At 34.0% G+C, this 21465-nt stretch overlaps 1 protein-coding gene across 7 annotated transcripts in view; it reads left to right on the forward strand.

Annotated features, from left to right (window-relative positions):
* Nucleotides 1–21465, forward strand: part of LOC126970325 (protein N-terminal asparagine amidohydrolase) — a 135926-nt gene that overhangs the window by 58203 nt on the left and 56258 nt on the right. Inside the window, exon 1 of one of the 7 annotated variants that reach the window (XM_050816172.1) lies at nucleotides 5305–5463. The exons of 4 other annotated variants lie outside the window; for them this stretch is intronic. The gene's annotated coding sequence lies outside the window, so the exon portion shown is untranslated. Of the gene's footprint in view, nucleotides 1–5304; nucleotides 5464–21465 lie in introns of those variants that run through there. 2 more of the 7 variants (XM_050816178.1, XM_050816175.1) reach the window with 2 other exon arrangements.

Consider the following 21465-nt stretch of genomic DNA (forward strand, 5'->3'; position numbering starts at 1 on the left):
CAATTAATTAATAAGAAATTTTAACAATTTGTTGGTTTTTTAAAGTGATAACCCTCATTACTAGGATTAATACACAAATAAAATTTGAAAACAAAATTTTATCAACGATGCGGGACTCGAACCCACGATCTCTCGCGTTGCGTGCGAGTGCTCTATCAACTGAGCTAACCGTTCGAGTGATGTATCGTCGTAAATTATTGTATGCTTTGTTCAACTCTCAAGTCGTTTCATCTACAGGATCTACTTTATAGTTGATAACCTGCTCGAACCCAATATTTGCATATTAGTAAATTGACTTAAGATGTCGCACTTGCAAATCTAAACAATTTGTTATGTTTTTAAAGTGATAAACCGATCATAGTGCAGTTTTGCACAGACGTTGTCTTTTCACAGAAGTCAGAAATGGGTTGCGATTTTTAAAGACGCGTTATCGAGAATAGTTGTCAGAAAGGATGAATTGACAATCATTAATTCAATTAAGTCAAAATGACACTTATAAATGTCGTAGATTTACCACGAGTTGAGCTTTAATGAAAAGAAGTGGCTCATTTTCACTTTTATTAATCTATATGTATAGTTAAAACATTTAAAATTATTTTTATATTCAATGTACCAATGTAAAGTAATGCACCAAAATCAGTCAATCTTTTTGAGTTATTTGTGTTAGTTAAAAGAAATAGACGTCAATTATTATTACAAAAAACTCAAAAGAGTAATAAATGCAGTAGATATACAATTCGCATACACTGTTAATAAGTATCTAGTATATTAGAAATGACATGAAAAAGAAATCGAAAGGAATCAATTTTGAGAAAATGCCAATTAAGCAAGTGTAGTATGCGAGCAGAAATATATTTAAAATGGTCAGTATGTTATCGATATAAAAATAAAAAGGAGAAATATCTGAAGACAAGGCCGAGCAGGCACAACAAGCAGCGCCCGTTTGCATGACGCATGGACCAGCCATCGCTTCCCTCGCACTCATACTGGGGAAGATAACAAATGCTACGACGCCGCCACGCCAAATATTTGTTAACATTTCACATAACAACAATGACAAGTATTTATCAAAATAAGAAACGTGTAATTATTACTAACAAACTTGGAAGATTTCATCTTGATCAGTTGAGGATAACAGATTCAAAATTTTGGTGCAATCAACATACACATTGCAAATTAAATATAAAAAAAATAATAAGGCGTACTTGATAGGCTTTTTGATTCGATTAAGTCGCTTAAAAATAGGATTCAAAATGTTTTCTCAATAATTGTTTTTGTTAAAAAATGAAGAGTCGATGAGATAATTTGTTATGGTGAAACCACTGTTATATTTTTTGTTTATATAACAAACACTATATCACGTACAAACTTGTGATAAAAGTGTTCACAGCTTTTGTAATTATTACTTGTCATTTTAGAGATAACTTTATCGGAAGACGCACTGAATTTGGACGAAGCATATTAGAGTATTTAACGAAAATGGAGACGCCATGCGCAGAAGCTGCAATTGTAAACTTTATTCCACTATATACGCTCGTATCATCAAGTGTTTAAATGTTTTCATGTCTGAACAACTGGAAAAAGATTCAGTACGAGACTGTACTACTGCTATACTTCTGTTTTATTGAGGGTTTTTTAAAGATTAAGAGGACTTTTGAGAGTTATTTTATGCTACCTATGTGATCACTGCCACCCTTGCTCCTTTAGGTGGTAATAACTGTCCCTTCATTTTTTCAGTACGCAAAACACATGAGTAAGCCTTTTAAGAAGAATTATAAATATAATATTACGACACAAAATTAATAAATATATTGTGGTGTTATTTATATGAAATTAATAGTATACTCATTGAACTTAAAATATAAGATAATTTAAATTTAAAAAAAAAATGTCTTCACCTGATTGTTTTGTGGGTGTAAAGATCGTCAGTTTATTTTCCACAGAGACTATGCAACGTTCAAATGTGTTGCAAAATGTTTATCACGCTGAAAGACGGTGTTACACCCGTCAAAACTACACACTTCATACGTCTGACAGTTTTCATTATTATTTTAAAAGTATAAAAATTTAGATGGATACATTAATTCATAATGCAAAAAATAAATTTATTTGTCAAATTTTAAATGGAGTTTATTTATGCATGTGACTGACATTTAACCCTCCATCGTCAATATAGCTGACACTCTTTTTTTTTAAATGTGATTGAAACAATCATTTAATAATAATATAGTTTCGCTTGGTATAAAAAGCAGTCCAATGACTTTTACATGATGTCTCTTTTAGATCCACCGCCATTTTGACAACTGACGTTTTAATGATTTCTGAAAATATTCAACTGGTTCAAAGAAAATTAATTCGGTACAAAATACTTGTTTTGCGAGGCCGACACACTTGATAGGTATTTAAGATACGGCCACCCATTTGAGTACTTATGAGGTATTAAAATATATTAGAATTTAACACCTTAATGCCGTCTCTAGTTGATTAAATACTCCTTGAATACCACTTATCATTGTCTCCGATATTAATAATAATATACTTGCCCAACTTTAAGAGTAATAAAAATATGCCCACATGTCAAGTAGGAGACGAAAAAACAACGATAAGATAAACTTTTTACATGTATTTTTAGTGTCTAAAGAAATTAAAGTATAAGAGTGTTTATATCTTTTTGGCATTGATTGGTAAATGTCTCGTGACTCGAGTGTGAGTTGATATAAAATGAAACACCGTTTTTTGAATGAATTACTGAAAGTCCGGACCTGGGGCACAGTACCTGGGGTCCGTAAAAATATTTTATTTTGAACCACAACTGACTTAAAAAATTTGTACTTTTTATGTTTGTTCCGTAGTTTACGGATCGATTTGATAAATCGCATGGCTTGGTGATAAACCCAGATTGGCCCCGATGAAAATAAAGTTCAGGTCTGATGGTGGAACTATGAATATTTTTTTATGAAAATAAGGGACGAGACAAGCAGGACGCAGCTGATCTTAATTGATACACCCTGCCCATTACAATGCATCGCCGCTCAGGATTCTTGACAAATCCAGTGGCACTACAATTGCGTTCGTCACCTTGAGACGTAAGATGTTAAGTCTCATTTGCCCAGTAATTTCACTAGCTACGGCGCCCTTCAGACCGGAACACAGTAATGTTTACACATTACTGCTTCACGGCAGAAATAGGCGCCGTTGTGGTACCCATAATGTAGCCGGCATCCTGTGCAAAGGAGCGTCCCACAAGGATATATATATAAGAATATTTGAACTCTTCAAAATTTTTAGGTAATATAATCCTTTTATAAATTTGATTACTCATTGCCTAAGTACCCTGTTCTAAGATGTGCATGTTTTGTGAGAACTTAGTTCCATTGTTGGTACTTGGACTTGTGTCAGGTATCATAATGGTGTTTTCTTCATTGACTCACATGTTGATATAGCGGCAGCTTTAATTTTAAATTAAAAAAAAATATGTTTGATGTGGTGACTAACTCTAGAGGTGATTATTACTGTAATCCCAAAAGTTTCGTTAAAAAAATCAAAATAGTTTGGATTTGAAAGAGCGACATTTTAAGTAAGTTTCCTAATATGCGCTTAATGGGGTCAAGCAGGTTATCAGATGAAAAGTAGACCATGTAGATGAAGCTTCAACTGAAGAGTTGAGAAAACATACTAAGATTTTAGAAGGATGCGTCATAAGAACGACCGATAACACCACGAGGCATCGATTTCAAGACCTTTCCAGATCTCGTTTTCAGGGGGACTGGAAGGAGATTTCCGAGATCTGGAAAGGTCTCGAAACGTCGGGTTAACTCACATAAAAATCTGCGTTTTAATCCTTTATAAGTGTTTTGTTTAAATGTGTCACACTCGTGTTAATCAAAGAAAATACAACGAGCAACAGTACGGATTGTATCAAACTAACAAATAAAGTTTGGATAAAAAAATAAATTCAATCTGGACACTGGAAGTTATGTATGTGAATAGATAACATTTTTAAAAATGGAATTACAGTTCACCTTTTTGAAGTAAACTCCTCTTAATTGACTTATTTTATGATATTAATTGATCCTAGTTTTATTTAATAGTGAATACACTTCACCAGATATACGTTTTTGAGAATTCATTATAATTTGTAGACAGATGTATTAAATAAAATTTCTGGGATCCTATTATAGATTATAAAGACTTTGCCCAGCAAAAGACCTACCAACCCGATTTAACCGAGTGGTAGGCATAACATGTTTGTCCATGCTCTTTATGTTATGGACATCACAATAATTATTATTGGCCGTCATTTTATGTTCCTGCATTATTAACATAATCAATACTTACATACCTAAGTATTATATTGAACTGTCTTTATTTGTAATGTCAAAGTAACAGCTAATTATTCAATGCACACAAATACTTGTTCGGCAGCTATTCTAATATACATTTATGCTGTTGGTCTTCTCAATAAATAAATTAATAATAAGTTTTTTCTGTCAGTTCAATCCGGCTAAAAGGCACACGTAGTAACTACAACTTTTATTTTTTAAATTAGGGTTACGCGTGAAGAATTGAAACTCACAAAATTATTATTTTTTAAATCTTTATTTATTTAGGTTTGATCATAGAGTGAACATGCAACCCTCATAATGATTATCTCCGAAGTAAATCTAACTTAACCAACTTATGTATACTCTTAGCTTCCTCCGAAAGGGGGAAAGCCAATGTAAGATTACATGCTTCTATTTCATATAAGTTCATTTGGAATTTCAGAGAAAGTTTTATTCTTTCAGCCTCGATTCGGACACATTCCACCATAATATGGTATGCATCCTCAATCTACCGCATTCTATACATAATGGTGAAGTTACTTTACCCTAAATAAAGACAAAGTTATTGAGTGTAATATGTCCGGATCGAATCCTCAAAGCTGTAACAATGTCATACCTGGTCACATTAACATTTTCGAACCAAATATGAGTAGCTGTACTTGGTTGTATTGTTTTAAACCAAATAGATTTGGTTTGTGATCCTTCATCAAAGTTAGATTCATTTGTGAAATTGGGACATAAACGACATCTCAACCGAAGTCACGTGCGGCCATTGTTATTAATACAATTAAAGTTAAATATGCATTTACTGGCTGTTGTTGTTTCTTTCGCGATCAGAAAGCTGAATGAAATGTAATTGTGTGACCCAGCGCGTGACAAGGCGTGTACAGTAATGTTGATTGTTCAGGATATTTGGAGTGAGTGAGGCTCCGCCCATCCGGCAGCCACACACCTCTCGTCTTCAGCTCCAAGCAGCCAGCAAGTGGCATGAGCCATTTGGCAGAGAGCATTTCTCGTTGCGCCGTCGTTGAGTGCGCTCGTGCCCCTGTGCTTTTCGAAGTGACGTGTGTTATCGAACTTTAAGTGTCGAAGGATGAGAGTTTAGATCGCGCTATTCAACAAGGTCAATATCTGCCATGTGAGTTATTAACATAATTGATATTGCACGCTTTTTATTAGCTTCACCTGTATTTATGTTTGTTTGTAACCGACTCATTTGGGCGCGATTTTGACCAGATTTCGGTCAAACTTCGTAGATTTATGGAGGACCGATGACAATACATTAATTTGATCAAATTATTCCATTTTCAATTTGCAAAATAAGATTTCCGTTAATATTTCAACCAAAGCGTTTTTTTTAGTTTTTTATTCGCGTTAGACAAATTGTGTAATTCGTTTAGAGTCATTATATACGGCCAACTTGAACCTCGTGATAAACTTTTACTGTTTATTAATAAACGCGAAGTAAAGTTATTACAAACTTAAAACTTTTTGTCTTTATCTTATAGGACAGAATTACATGACACGAAGAAGTAATTATAAACTTAGAGTTACTTTACAATCATATTAATTAAATAGTAAAAGTAAATTTAAATTAAAGATAATAATAACTTATCATTGTAACGTTAACTTAATCATGTTTTGAGTAAAAGCAATATGAAGTGTGTTATATTAAATATTACGTAGGATCAGCAAATTAATAAAATTTATGGCGGCAGGAATTTGTAAGTAATGTTTTCTGACGAGCTTTAGTTTTAATTAAATTCAAAATAATATGAATTACTATTTCTATTATTAGATTTATATTTATATTATTACTATTTCAATAGGTAGGTATATTTATCTATTAAATTGTCGTTTCTTGGTGTTTTAATTTTCGTTGCGTGAAAAACCAAATCTTCCAATATCACGAATTTGTAAGGAAAAGCATATTATTTACATATGCATTTCCAACTGATACGAAACAATAATATAGTTTCATTAGAAGATACTTCTGGATATTTTTATGTTAAGTAGGTACAAATTTATTTTTTTATATTATACTTGTTAATAGTTTAGCATTAGTAGAGGCGCCCCCCCACCATGCGGTTTATCGACTAGATAATATTATTATATCGTCTGTTTCCTCTCAATTTCCAACTACATTTCATTAAAAGAGAAAATTTATACAACTGTCAGCCATCTACTAATTTATAAATACAACTATTCTTTTGTATGTGGAATTCGATTGTTCAGTATCAGACGATTTGTACCTCCTAATTCAAGTCTTTTTATAATCCATTTCCGTACTCACACGTTTTTGAAGTGAAAACTTCTTTAGAATCCTTGTGATTTGAAACTTGATGAAACGAAAATGCGAGACGATAGAGACACAGACAGGTAAATGTATAGGATTCAGCCTGCGAGTGAATGAGTTAGGAAGCATTATACATTGTTTTGGTACCAGGCGATCATAGTTGAAGAAGAGATTGTATTGTATGACGCGAGTATACATTAATTATTTTAAATTAATAAACAAACTTCTTCATCCACCTCTTCTATAATGGATATGATGAAAGGATTCTAAAAAAATATTCGGTAAAGATATTCACTAAAAATACTGAATCGGTCATTTCAACTGAAACATGAATGCGTCACGGCTCAATAATCATCAACGCGGCTCTTGAAGTTTTGTTTTTTATATTACGAATTAAATTCGTTTCGTAAAATATGCTCCCTCTTGTTATAATGAAATTGTTTCACGACAGATCTGTCAACAACACCGTGCATCAATAAATTCTCTCATAGAAAATATGTCCATGCAAAAAAATATTGGAAATAAAATAATTATGGGTCCCAAATCGAAATAAAAACTTTCCTATCTCTCAATTTGGACTAAATTGTACTCCATGAAGTAATCCCCAATAAAATCCGGAAACAAACAGACACTGGATTTATATATATTAAGATTAAGATTGCCAGCAGCACAAGATAAGTTTTTAGATGAAATGTCGCGTTAGTCATAGAGGAGTGTTTGTAAAAGTGAGAACGCCGATGTGCCGAATGATAGGGGCTCGTGGAAACCGAGGTGAGGCAGCCATTGTTGATAAACAATGAAAGACTGTGGGGAGCTCCTGCTGTAAAGTCATTCAATGACATACTCTTTGAGGGAATCTTAATATAGTTAAAAACTTAGATCATTTATACGTCTAGACTGTCACTGTGAAAATGTCGAAAAAATTTAGAGTTATGCTCTATTTTGAGCAATGCACGCACACTAACACAAAGTGACATACAAATCACGAGTGCCAGACGTATGTTGTCACGCACACTAAAGTAATAGACAGGGCTTGTTTTCATCTGTTGTTTAGTAGCAAGAGGCTCTATCTAGACGCATAATTATATAAGAGATTAATATTTTGACATTTTTTTAAATTAAAATCAATCACTTAAAGTTATAGATTTTTCCGTGCCATTTACCGCCACTTTGAAAAAGTTGGCCTTTAATTAGAATAGGAATAACTCACAGCCACTTCTTTAAATTAATACGGACACTCTTATTATTTTGCAAACTATTTTAAATATGATGTATGCAGAGAGATTGAACATAAATACTCAAACGTTTTGACTTACTTGAGACAGGCATGTAATTAAAAAAATGGTTAGATGAATAATATCGCACCAAAATGGTGAATTCCAAGGCATGCAATAAAAAAACGGTATGTACTTAAGACCACACGACTAAAGTAAAGATTTTATCAAGACGAGGCTAATAATACGAAATGCAACTATGTTATGTTCTATACATGTAACCATAATGTAAATTCATTTCCTATTTATAAATCATTCTGGTAAATTTTGCTCTGACTGTACGCAAACCCTTAGTCGATTCGAGCTGATTTTTCCTGAACCAGCGTTACATAGCCGAGTGTAGCGGCACACTTTCATTCATTACCCACAAATTAAAGCCTAGTGAAATTGCACTTAAACATATGTTACTTTTACAAGAGTATTTCAAAATCAAAGTCACTTAAACTTTATTCAATTAGGCATAAACTAAGCGTCTTATAAATATTTCTTTTAAATTACCGAATCTATCATATATTCGAAAAAATAGAGCTCGTAAGAAGAAAATACAAGAAACTCAACGACTAGTCTTTTCAATCAATAGAGTATTTTACTATGGCTGTAATATACAAAACTAAGTAGTCTGCATCCAATATCCACTCAATATGGCGTACGGCAAGAACTATTACGTTCCCGCGCTTTTTTTTTGTAAACCTTTTTATAGAGTGTTCGAATCTATCTGTTCAAAACTACATATATACATACCTTATTCGCCTTCATTCTATTATAAATTCAAAGGGAAATAACACTTCCTAAAACAGAAATCGAATAAGGCATGCGTATTTCTAAATGCTTCGGACGCTGAAGCGTTTTAAATACATATTTCATAAAAAGTTATGAGGAATAAACTGTATAAATATAAATTATCCTATATGAACATACCTATGCGTTTAATAGTGGGAGCCTCCTTTGCACAGGAAGCCGGCTAGATTATGGGTACCACAACGGCGCCTATTTTTGCCGTGAAGCAGTAATGTGTAAACATTACTGTGTTACGGTCTGAAGGGCGCCGTAGTGATATTACTGGGCAAATGAGACTTAACATCTTATGTCTCAAGGTGACGAGCGTAATTGTATTTCCGCTCAGAATTTTTGGGTTTTTCAAGAATCCTGAGCGGCACTGCATTGTAATGGGTAGGGCGTATCGATTACCATCAGCTGAACGTCCTGCTCGTCTCATCCCTTCATTTCATTAAAAAAAAACTGTTTGTATGCGACTCCGACTCACTCTTAGCCGGTTTTTTCGTAGTTAGCCTGGCATCGCGGCCGCATGATGAGTCCGTACGGCGCACGAGTGTTCGTCATGTTTTTGTGGGCTTAGATTTTAGAGTAACGGTGTTTTTGTGATTTGTACGAGTGGCCCGTTCCGTTCCGGCTGTTGGATCGTCGCCCGTGATAAATGACGCGACGTTGGTGCTTTAATTGTGCTTTATTGCTGTTTGTTGTGTTGATCTGTTGATTTATGTCTTCTCTAATTCTTAATTGGTATGGTCTTGGGCTTTCCAAATAATCAGTTAGCAGTTGCATGTTTAAGGAAATATATAAGAGTACAAATCTTCCACACATAAGTACTTCCGCATCCTTGTAACTGCTATCATAGATAGAATGTTGTTGTTATTCTTTACTAACCGAAAAGGAGGCTTTGAAAGGTGGTATGGTATACTGTTCCAGCACTTAATTGCGTTTCAGCGTTCCAATATGTGTTGCGTATTCCAGCCCATTGAACTTTTTCTCGCCGAATGGTTCTACTTGGTTTCATTTTTGGCCACCACGTCCAAATGGCGCTATGGGGCTATTATATTAAATATTTGAGCCTCTGACAGTAGGTATTGTCTGGCAAGGAATTTTCAACTGGCGAAGTTCTCGTAATAGGGGGCGTGACTAATACTTCTGCATTTATAGTAACGTCACCCAACTCAGAAACTCTGACCGAATCTAGTGTTAAGTAAATGAATATATTAATAGGCGTAGGTCTTTCAGCTGGTAGCGGTTTAACATGTTGGTTTTCTGAAATAGTCAATATGGTAGATTGGTCATTAATAAATAGCTCGATAACCGAAGAAGATAATACTTATGAAAAATTTCCATCTTTTATTAATTGATCAATAATCAAAGGAGACTGTGACAGTGATCTCCAACTACTGATAATGTTTGTTGTTGCTGTTCATTACCAGAGTATGTCAGGTGTTTGTTTTACCTTCCAGGTGGATTCTCAACGGTCGTTGCAGGTAAAGAATCAGCATCCCACCTGCCAATTTTATTCATGGCAGATCCTGTTTTTAGGTGCCTTCTAAGAGTTGTGCGTGGAATACCATTATTGGATTGCTATATTACACGTTTTACTGCAGGATTAAATGTTTTTCTAGAAAATATTGAGTATTGTAGTAACGAGGCAACAGGTCTTCGTATGTAGTACATAGTTCAAAATGAAATCCGTGGTACCCTGCCGAGTGAATAACTTGTCTATTTTACGACGATCTTATTTAAAAACCCACATGATTGTGAGTTATTATGACTCATGTCATAACTAATATGAATATGATATTAAATATTTTAAAAGCTTTGCATAATGTATTTCCATTTTACTACTGCTACCATATACTGTAAGTGAGTGGCCCTTTTTTAGGTAACATATCAAGTTATTCTAATTATTTACATGTCTTTGTTTCAGTATAAATGTCTTACAGTAGGCAGCTTTATTTTTGTTCTTGAATAAAATTAATGATTTCTCAGAATGTTCTAATATTAAGGAAAGAACTCAAAGTATTAATTAGTAGTAATTAGTATTAAGTATTAATTCATAAAAGACTGGCATAGTTAGTTGTTTACGGTATGACGTAGTGTTTAGAAGTAATCTTAACTAACTTATATGAATGAGCTTAAAAATATATGCGTTTTTATTAATTTTCAAGATATATTCACTAAGAAATACTCAATGTTTCATAAAACTGTTATAATATTTTTCTGAGAGATTGTTTTTTTAATCAATTCTATGCAACGTTCGCAAGTCCTTTGCAAAATACCAAGAATTCGCACAATGTTCAAAAAGTGACTGGTCAGAGTCACAAATATAGAGTTCCATCAAAAGAAACATTATTTTGCAATGTTTTCCTTTTTTTCCTAATGCATTATTTATTTAACCTTAAATCGTAAATAACTCTGTTTATTGAGGCCTTGATGATTAAGTACTGAATGAAAATACACAGTATTGTTATACAAATATATATAATTACTAGCTGACTCGACAAACGTTGTTCTGTACATAATAAATAAAATAATAGTTTTTTTAAATTCGTCAATAACCTATGATAACATCAAGAGTTATTTCGTAAAATATGCTCCCTGTTGTTTAAGTGAAATTGTTTCACAGCAGAATTGTCAAACCGTGCGTCACTAAATTCTCTCATAGAAATTATGTCCATACAAAACAAAAAAGGAAATAAAAATAATTATGGTGCCCAAATCGAAATAAAAACTATCCTATCACTCAAGTTGGACTCAACTGCACTCCATGAAGTAATCCCCATTAAAATCCGTTCATTAGTTTAGGAGTCCATCGCGGACAAACAACGTGTCACCTCATTTATATATATATATTAGATAATACAGAATAGACTATTACGTCTTAATCAAGTACCAACGGATGCCAATAAAGCAATAACTATAAATACATGAAACATTGATTGCCCCGCGGTGCCGCCTACGCAGGTGGTAATGTCAATGAGACTAAATGATCCAACTTGTACGCTAATTTACGAAATGGAACAAGTTTCGTATTCATATTACAGACAGCCACATAGCTTGCATGAGCTCATGGGGCCTTTATAACTGGGCTGTAAATATGAATAATAATATTCTTCTTCTAACTTGTCTTGTTCTTGGTCCACCTTAACTACCGTTCAACGCATAGGGAAAAGTCGTAAGTGCTTTATGTTCAACTTTTTTCAGCCATGTAGGAAAAATATGAATGAAGTTGTGTTGTTATTCGATTTGGAATCGTATCTAGATGATTATTGAAAAAATAATAGAGTTATTAAGAATATATCAAAAACGAATAAAATTGTAAATGCTTCATAAGAGGATATATAAATTTCCCCCAAAAAGTCTTATCCTCCTATAATAATATATAACCGATATTATTTTCACAGAGGGCCGAAAATACGGCTGCAACATTAAAACGCCTAATATCACGGTCTGTACCTATATAATTCAGGTCTTTGCTCTTCTCTGTGTCCATTGTCTTCATGTGCCCATGCTGGGGAATATAACTATTGATCTTACAAATGTCTTTCTTGATCGATATTAAACATACATTCAAAATTATTCATACTTACTTATGTTTTGAATTCAAATTAGACCATGCAAGTTAATTAACTTTTGCAGACTAAGCTAATAGTACCTTTGATTTTTTTTTGTTATTATTGTATCTGTGAAACATGTATTAGGACGCATCTACACTGGCCTGCAAAAGTAAGTATCACACTTTTCAAATTATTTTTTTTCTTAACTATAGAAGGTAGAGATTTAAGATTAAAAACGTTTTGTTGCAAATTTTATAGGCTTTAATTCTTAGAAACTAAAATTATACATTAGTAACATTTTTAACTTAAAAAAGATAAAACAATGAAAATAGACTTTTTTAGTTTAGTGTAAAAAAATTCAACTAAAATGTATTACATGTTATTTAATTTTTAATAACTGGTATTGCCTCCTCGAGCTCTGATTACAGCTTCGAGCCGGTTTGGCATACTGAACACTAGGTTTCGGAGCCGATGTTGGGAATATTCTCCCATTCTTCTACCAGGGCCTGCTTTAGTGCCCTGAGGGTAGTAGGTGGTGGTCTGCGATTTCTGACTAGCCTCCCAAGCTCATCCCAGGCGTGTTCAATCGGGTTGAGATCAGGACTTCTTGATGGCCAAGCCATCACGCTGATACCGACCTCCTGAATATACTCTTGTACGATATGAGCCGTGTGTGGCCGGGCATCATCATGCATCAGCATCGATCCATCACCCATATTTGCTAAATACGGCCCTGCATACTCATTGAGAATCTCTTGAGCATATCTTTGCCCAGTGAGGGTGCCATTTTCTATGGCTACTAGCTCTGTGCGACCTTCTGAAGACATGCCAGCACATACATGTACACTGCCTCCACCGTATTTGACTCTTTCTGAGATGCAGGCTTGAAGGTATCGCACACCAGGTCGCCTGTAAACACTTCGCCTTCCATCAGAAGTGTAAAGGGAGAATCGAGACTCATCTGCAAACAAAATTCTTGACCATTCTTCTTCATCCCACTGCATGCGTTCACGGGCGTATCGCAGTCTCGCTACTCGATGCTGTCTCTCGAGTTTTGGGCCACTCGCTGGTCTTCGGGGTTTCAGAAAGTTTTCTTCTCACTGTACTGTCACTAATGTAGTCCCTCCGGGTCTGAAGTAGCTGTTGCTGGACTTCAACTGCATTTTGTTGGCGATTTCTTAACACAGTGGAAATAATATAACGATCTTCTCGGGCACTGGTACACCTGGGTCTGCCATTACAAGGTCTCCTCAGATGGTGTTCTGTCTCTTCGTACCTTCGCTTTACCTCCTGTACCGTTCGTACCGCCACACCCACCCTTCTTGCAGTGCGACGCATACTGATGACTAGTTCCAGAAAAGCCATGATCCTAGCACATTCTTCAACTGAAAGAGGCATGATAAATAAATGTTATGTGCTTTTTAGCATAAATTTTTAAAACAAGACCGATCGATCTTGAAAAAAAATTAAAGCAGAAAGAAAAATGTGAATGGTAAAATTGTAATTCGGAAACGTCCACTTTGAAAGAGGAATGGTTGTGTTTTTGAAGTTTTTTTTCAGCCAATTCTTAAAAGAAGGTTACCGACTATAAAGTTTTTATGTACAAAATTAAATTCTCTTTGGAGCCCTTTTTATTTCGAAAGTATATCTTGTGAACTTAAAACGTTATCCCAATTTTAAAAATGTGATACTTACTTTTGAAGGCCAGTGTATATTTATATTTTGTATCGCTTCCCATATTATTTAGTTCTTGTAATGTGTTTGTATAATATAATAGAATACCTTTTTTCGTTATTGTTTTATTGTTGTCTATCGTCAGCTATAGCTGTTGAACGATCGCAGTTGCATGTCAAACCCACTTTAGCAGCTAATAGGAACAACGTGACTGCACTATGTGTCCCAATCTGGTGCTTCCATCTACCACCACATTAGCATGCTTTAATGTGGCGCTGATTGTATACACCTTTGTTTCAGCATTCTGCTTAATTAATGAATTACCGTCCGTTTGAGAGGCATGAGATGAGCATGAGCAACCTGCATGCTCTTAAACGGTATCTATAAAAACATTCTTTGATGTATATAATATTCATGAAATACCTTTATTGATGCACAGTGTTAGCGGATGCATCCGACTGTACTTAATAACATTTTTGAGGTTTTTTTTCACACTTATCCACTCAACGGTTGCAGAGTCGCAGTACACGGTAAAATTAATAACTGTAACATTCATAAGTGTTTTAATTAGACCTATGCGATAAAGTTTTTGTTTTATAGCTTCATAGAAGTAACAACTTTAAAGATAGTAATATAAAGGACAACTATGAAAATCAATAAAGTTGATGCATAAATATTGAGAACATTATATATACATATATATATAAACAGTACTTAGTATAAAACAAAGTCGCTTTCTCTGTCCCTATATCCCTATGTATGCTTAAATCCGTTGATTTTGATGCGCTTTTTTAAATAGATAGAGTGATTGAAGAGAATGGTTTATATGTATTTTTATTTTTTTTATTGGGAACAACAAACAACTATACATGACATCTTACTTAATAATTACAATTCTTATAATATAAATACATGTATAATCAAAAAAAAAAAATTATTGAATTAGGCGTTACTTTGCGGAAATCCATAATTATACAAATTATAAATATACAAAATCTGGCACGAGACTTAATGTCTCGTGCCAGATTTTGGAGAGACAACACGTCCTGAGGATGCCTCGTGTAGAGGCGAAACACGTGTCGAATTGTTTTAAAAACAAATATTGGCGGAATTAACAAGAAAACTTAAATAATTTGTACGTGTATAATTAAATATCAGTTTCTTAAAGGTACCCACTCTTGTTTCTAGTATGTCAATGTCAAGGAGGTTTTGGTTATAAGATGAGACCATCCTATGAATTGGAGAGCGCATGCCAGCATTTGTACGACACTTTTTTAAGGCAAAAAGTTGATGAGCGCGTGTAGCCCTAGAGAGATGACGTACAGGAACTCGGTAATACAGCTTGCGTGTTTGATCAATGCAATCATATTTATTATGGCATATATCATATAGAAGCATTACTTCAAGTTGTTCACGTCTGGCTTTTAAATCTAGAATATTGTATTTTTCAAGCAATTGATCATACGAAATATTGGCTTTTGTACATCTGTAATGCATACTGCGTTAAAATCTTTTTTGTATTGATTCAAGATACTGTATGTATTTACTGTAAAGTGGGTTCCAAATAGAAACTGCATATTCAAGTTGTGATCGTACAAGCGATTTGTATAAAAGTAACAACGTTGAGGGTTTCTTAAAATTACGCATAGTGGTATAATTACATCCATTAAATAGTGGAGAAATACGGCTATTTTTGAATTCTCTAATGTGATGTCGTAAATAATTATTTTTTTTCCGCTTACATTGCAAACGCAGGCTGAACCTTACGAGATTTATCAAAATAACGTAGGTACGAAACATTGGCAAGGTCTACAGAAAACTTCGCTATGGTATATGTCTATCTCTTATGGATATCCCATAACATTTTTTTGTCATTTACTTTTTACAACAAATAATGGCTAATTCTCGAAGCGATTTTAACCAATACAGCATTAATCCTTATCTAATTAAATATCCTTAATACATTGTTGATTTAATATAGATTTATATGGCCATTTACAGCATATGGTTTAAATGAATATTTTCGAAGATATTACAGATTAATAAATTGCGGGACGTAGCGTTTGCGGCGGTTCCGGCTGGAGCGTGTTGTCCCTATTTTTTTCAGTGATTGTCATTGGCTATATATTTTATACCCGTGCGAAGTCAGAGCGGGCCGCTAGTATTTAAATTTCGTGTAAGCATTTCAAATTAGTTACTCTCAAAGATAGGAGAATGTTATCAGATATGTCCTTACTATATGACATCTGTAACAGCAACTTAGATAGCCCAGAACTAATAAATGCTACTCTTAAGCTACAAGCACCAACCCGTCGCACCCGCCATACTCCCATGTTTTTCATACCGCACTGTCACTCGACATATTCTCAAAATCGTCCAACGTGCCGCATTCCACACCTTTGTAATACATCATTTCCAGGATTAGATATTTTCTGTCTAACCAAAAATAAATTCATCCAAAATGTTAAATATATAATATCAAACAATTACGACAGTCAAAATAACTAATGTTGCGATTAAATTTCCTATAAAATTCTCATCATAATACCCAAATGCCCCACATAAGAAATACACATACCCACACATACCCCACATAACCACACGACCCCACATACCCACACATACCCCAAACACACACGCACGTAAGTAAACTTAATGTTAAACGTACTCACTTTGTTTTTCTTGTTTCAATTTATCTTTAGGAAGCTACTTAAGAATTTTGTCTTGCCTAAATAATATAAAATCTCTGTTGGCCCATGTTTTGTTATACAATACTTTAGCAAATAAGTGATGTTATGTGCTGTAGATTTTATAAATAAATAAATAAAAATATATATTTTTAAACAGTGGTATAAACGAACTCGTCTGTAATTGTTTTTCTATCAGCTAGATTTATTTCTATAGCAATATTATGCACACAATCTGCATAATTCATCTTCAATAACGAAGATGCGCGAATCAATACCTATCGAGAAAATTACTATGTTTGTATATACCTTTTTCTTAAAAAATTATTCAAGAGTCTCGCATTGCACATATAATTAGGGCAAATAAAAATAAGATAATATTCTGGTTTATATCTGTGATAAACCTTGTTTTTTTCAGCATGTAATTGAAGAGTAGAACAGACAAACCAGTAGTTTATTGATGTTTTTTCATGTAAATTCCAAATTTATCATAGAAAATTCATGATTGGCTCTTAAAATCTTCATAGGGTAATCTGAAGTCTTAATTGTCTATTAATGCTTCAATCTAGTTTGATAGCAGAGCAACAGGATATCCCCAATTACAGCTAATATCTCCGTCATTTTCGCACACGTTTTCGTACGTTCATATCAAACGCTTGTGTGAGTAACGTCCGGTCAAGACATCTGCCGCTCACGTTGTGACGAATTATCAGCTGATGTCATCCAGCATTTTACAACATCTTTATTGTTTCTTCAACAGTAATTTAATTCCTTGACTCATAATGAAAATATAGCTGTCAAAAAAATTCCAAGTTTTGCCCGAGTATCTCTAAAAATTGGTAGTATTTTGTAACAGCTTTTTATATATGTGCAATGAAAGGTATTGGAAAAATCAAAAACTGATTAAACTAGCAAGTTATTAGGTTTTTTATCTATATCTTCTCAAAAAAGGGCCCATTCACGTCCATACACTGCTGCATCCGATGTAACCACTGAGTAAAGCACTTTGTTCATTTATCCTTCGATTGCCATTTGAAACATAGCGTAGTTGAATAAAAATCGCAAGGTCAAGGTCGGGGCTATAACGGCGGGTGTCCCAGTAATTCCACGTGTGACCAAATAGTATATATTAAATATATAATAGTATAATATGTAAATTTATTTTTATTTTTTTGAGAGAAAATGACGAAACGGGCGAGAATGATATGTAAAAGTCTAATTAATATCTTTTGACTATTATAAATCTGCATTTACTTACCGAACAATAGAGTTTTAAATATAGGATTATAAAGCTTAGTAAAGAATACGCTGTAATTGTTTTATTAAACCTAATTAACAATGCAATAGTTAATGTACATATATTGAAATACAAGCGACATAAAATTAACCCAATTCAGCCGATGAAATCTACCGGTATAGTGACCTGAACCAATATATTATATCTATACAAACTGTTCTTTTTTTATCTTAATTTTCTTAATATGTCTCCGGAACAATACGAACTGATGAAGTTCTCACGGCGATAAAGTTCTGACTCTAGGATGAAGTAGGTACTAACTAGATTTGCCATGCGCGTACACCGAAAGGGACAAACAATCATATGATCCGGACGATTAAAAAGCACTAGAATATGGTAGTAAATTTTCGTCAATTTTCGTCTACGTTCCGAAAATGATAATTTGAACTTTCGACTGATATGTTTAAACTTTTACTAAATTCTTAATCACTATTAATATCCTAATCACGGAGTGTTTCAACTAATACCAACGTACGTATATTTTTATGTTTCTTATGACTGATGATGAGAATTTTACAAATAAACTACGATCACAACTGACTTGTTGGTCACAGACAGTAAACTCTGAAAAGGACACACAATTTGTTTCCGTCCCATTTATTCCTAACAGTTCGTACATGATATTGTTATTTGCTTGTCACATCCAGGTATATACTTCATACTAGCCGAGACTAGACGCGATTTGAAATTTAAATCGTCGCTGTTGCTCAGACGTTTGCTCCGTTATAAACAGTTATCACACGGTGCGCGGGCGCCTCTGCACCAATTTATATCATATTTATCCATCGGCGCTCTGAATTATGCAAATTCTATTTACGGTTCACGTTCTAATTTTAATATGGTTATGATTTATCGGCAGATATCTTCTGCAGTTTGTGATGCGTGGTTCTTTAACATCATTTGTTTATTGAGTCTGTATATCTATGAATATAAATTTAGGAATTAACAGTATACAATTAACCAATATTCCATTACGAGAGTGTAAAAAGCGAAGGGAATCCAAATTTCTTTATTATCTTTTAACATCTTTTAGATTACATTTGTTTTATTTTTTTTTTGAAGAGGAGTATAAAAACGAGCGTACCTACAGGTCACATGAGAGTATGTGATCACCGCAGTCTATACTCTCTCGTAACACCACAGGAATCAAAAGAGCGTTGTCGACCTTATAAAGCTTCGAATTCTACATAGTGTGAATTCGAAAATCGGAAACACGTACGTGGTACGTGGCGGGCGAGATGTTGTGTTGTTAAGACCTCACGACATCAAGGATGAGGTTAATAATATGAAATACAATAATTGTTTGTTCTATATTCATAAATCTAAGCGACAAAATAAAGGGCTCAGCGCACCTAAACAAGTTTTCACTTCAAACACAGAAGTTGTTAAGTGCGAGTCTGACTTGCGCATCACTTAGTGATCAAATGACAAAAACAAGATTTGAATTAGAACAAAACACTTCATAGGAAATTATTGAAACAGTACAATTTTTAGTCAGCTTTTCAGTTTTCCAGTTACCTTATTTGAGCGGTTAATAAGTATTCTGGTTCGTAATATGTATCTGCTATAACGGTAATCGAGTTTCTTTCCTTAACTGTTCTTGATCTTGCTACGGAAGACGCAGTGTGGGTAGGCCCTCCCACTAGATGGACCGACGATGTGGTCAAGATCGCCGGAATGTGTTGCATGAGGGCAGCGCAGGACCGATCGTCAGAGAAATCTTTGGGGGAGGTCTTTGACCAGCAGCGGACGTCTTCCGTCTGATGATCATGATCTTGCTAATCGCCAATTTTCATTCAATTTAATTGCAAGAGCTCTATAGGCGTAGAATTTCAAGCACCCTAAAAAGATTTTTTTTCAAAATAATTCCTGCCAAGCGTTCCTGAGAAAAAAGCGTTATAATATACGAACAACGTAGCTACTGCTAAAAATTTATTTTTTCTTTTAGAGTCAGAGTTTACAGAGTAAAAATATGTTGAAATAGGTACCTTAACTTAAACTTCAGCTAATACATGTAAATTACTATACTTGAAAATCGTTAGTAAAAAACAGTCATCGATATTCAATAGAATATTTAATTCATCTTAGTAAGCTACCGATTTTAGCATGAGTGTCACTGGGTAAAATTTAGTTAGTCTTGGGTTGTTCCATTGATCATAAATTTGCACATGTAACAAATTTTCACTATTAAGCTGTTTGAAGTGATTTTGATAAGGTATACCAATGTTCTAAGATGATATAATACGTGGGGCAAAAGTTATATCCTAATAATCGTAAAACAAAATGTGTTGATACTTTCTACATGTCGCAGCACTGTTTACTGGTGGAACTTGTAATAATTTACATCACACATACTGGTTTTGCGAAATGAAGTGGTTTCCCTGGGAATGCTCGAATAATATACGTGTTTCATTAGCCGAGTGTATAAATTTATAATTGCGAGGACGGAAACGTTATAAATGTTTATCATTATTTAATATTGCGCGGTGTTGCATCAATAAAGTGACGTCTAAGACTGCTTGGCGTACCGGTAGTACGGTGCTCATAAAAAGGCCTTACATGAAAGGTCACAGGATTTCAAAATTAAGGTTGTCTGTCTGCTTCTGTTCACTTAGGTGTTTGCAGTCTGACAGTTTCCATAACAAACGTAAGGATGAGGCCTTATTTACATTAGAGCTAGTTACTTCCAGTTTATCAATACTTTAGCTTTCCGCTTTGATTAACACCATAGCTAAGGTGGTCACTCTTGCATTTTTAAATTAATACGTAAGCATCCTACTCTGTGGTAAAAATTTAAACATAACAACGACCGACTTCAAATAACCTTTTCCAAAATAATATAATATGCACAAAAAGTAAACATATAATTGCGTATTCTTCTACATTTTAATAATCAACTTATTTTGCAATCAACATCACATTATTACGACAATATTATATAACTTAGTTACAATTATTGATATTTTTGCAGTCAGCCAAGGTAACCTACCTTTAACTACATACATAATTATGGGTCAGTCACATAAAAATAAAAGCATTTATTTATATTAAAGGTAATTAGGTTTGCATAAGAGGTGTATTAAATTAAATCTTTATTAAGTTATTTATACTTTTTAGTTTTTGAAATCGGCTTTTTAAACATAGTTCTGTTTAAAATAACCCTGTATTGTGTGTGTGTGTGTGTATACATCATTGATGTGGACTAGCTTAAGACTGAAATCAAGTTAGCTACATGCCCGCCCGTCTATCGATCTTGAGCAGTAAAAACAGACATAACAAAATGTATCCCACAATACATCCATTGGAATCCCCAGACAATTGATCATAGTTTACTGAGGCTTCACATCTTAAGCGATATATTTGTTCCGATGAATGTCTACTAACTAGCGGTGGCGGTTATTTATGACGCGAGATACTATCGATCCGCACTTGTCAATCATTCGAATACAACGAGAATTCAGAGAACCACCGTACAACGTGCGCGATCTTTTCAAATTGATATTCGAATTACGGCTTAGTGAATAACTGTTATTAATCATCATTAAGTTGTAAGTTCACCCTTCAGGTTTTTGGAC

This window comes from Leptidea sinapis, chromosome 20 (assembly GCF_905404315.1).
Source record: "Leptidea sinapis chromosome 20, ilLepSina1.1, whole genome shotgun sequence".
In the NCBI taxonomy this organism is placed as follows: domain Eukaryota; kingdom Metazoa; phylum Arthropoda; class Insecta; order Lepidoptera; family Pieridae; genus Leptidea; species Leptidea sinapis.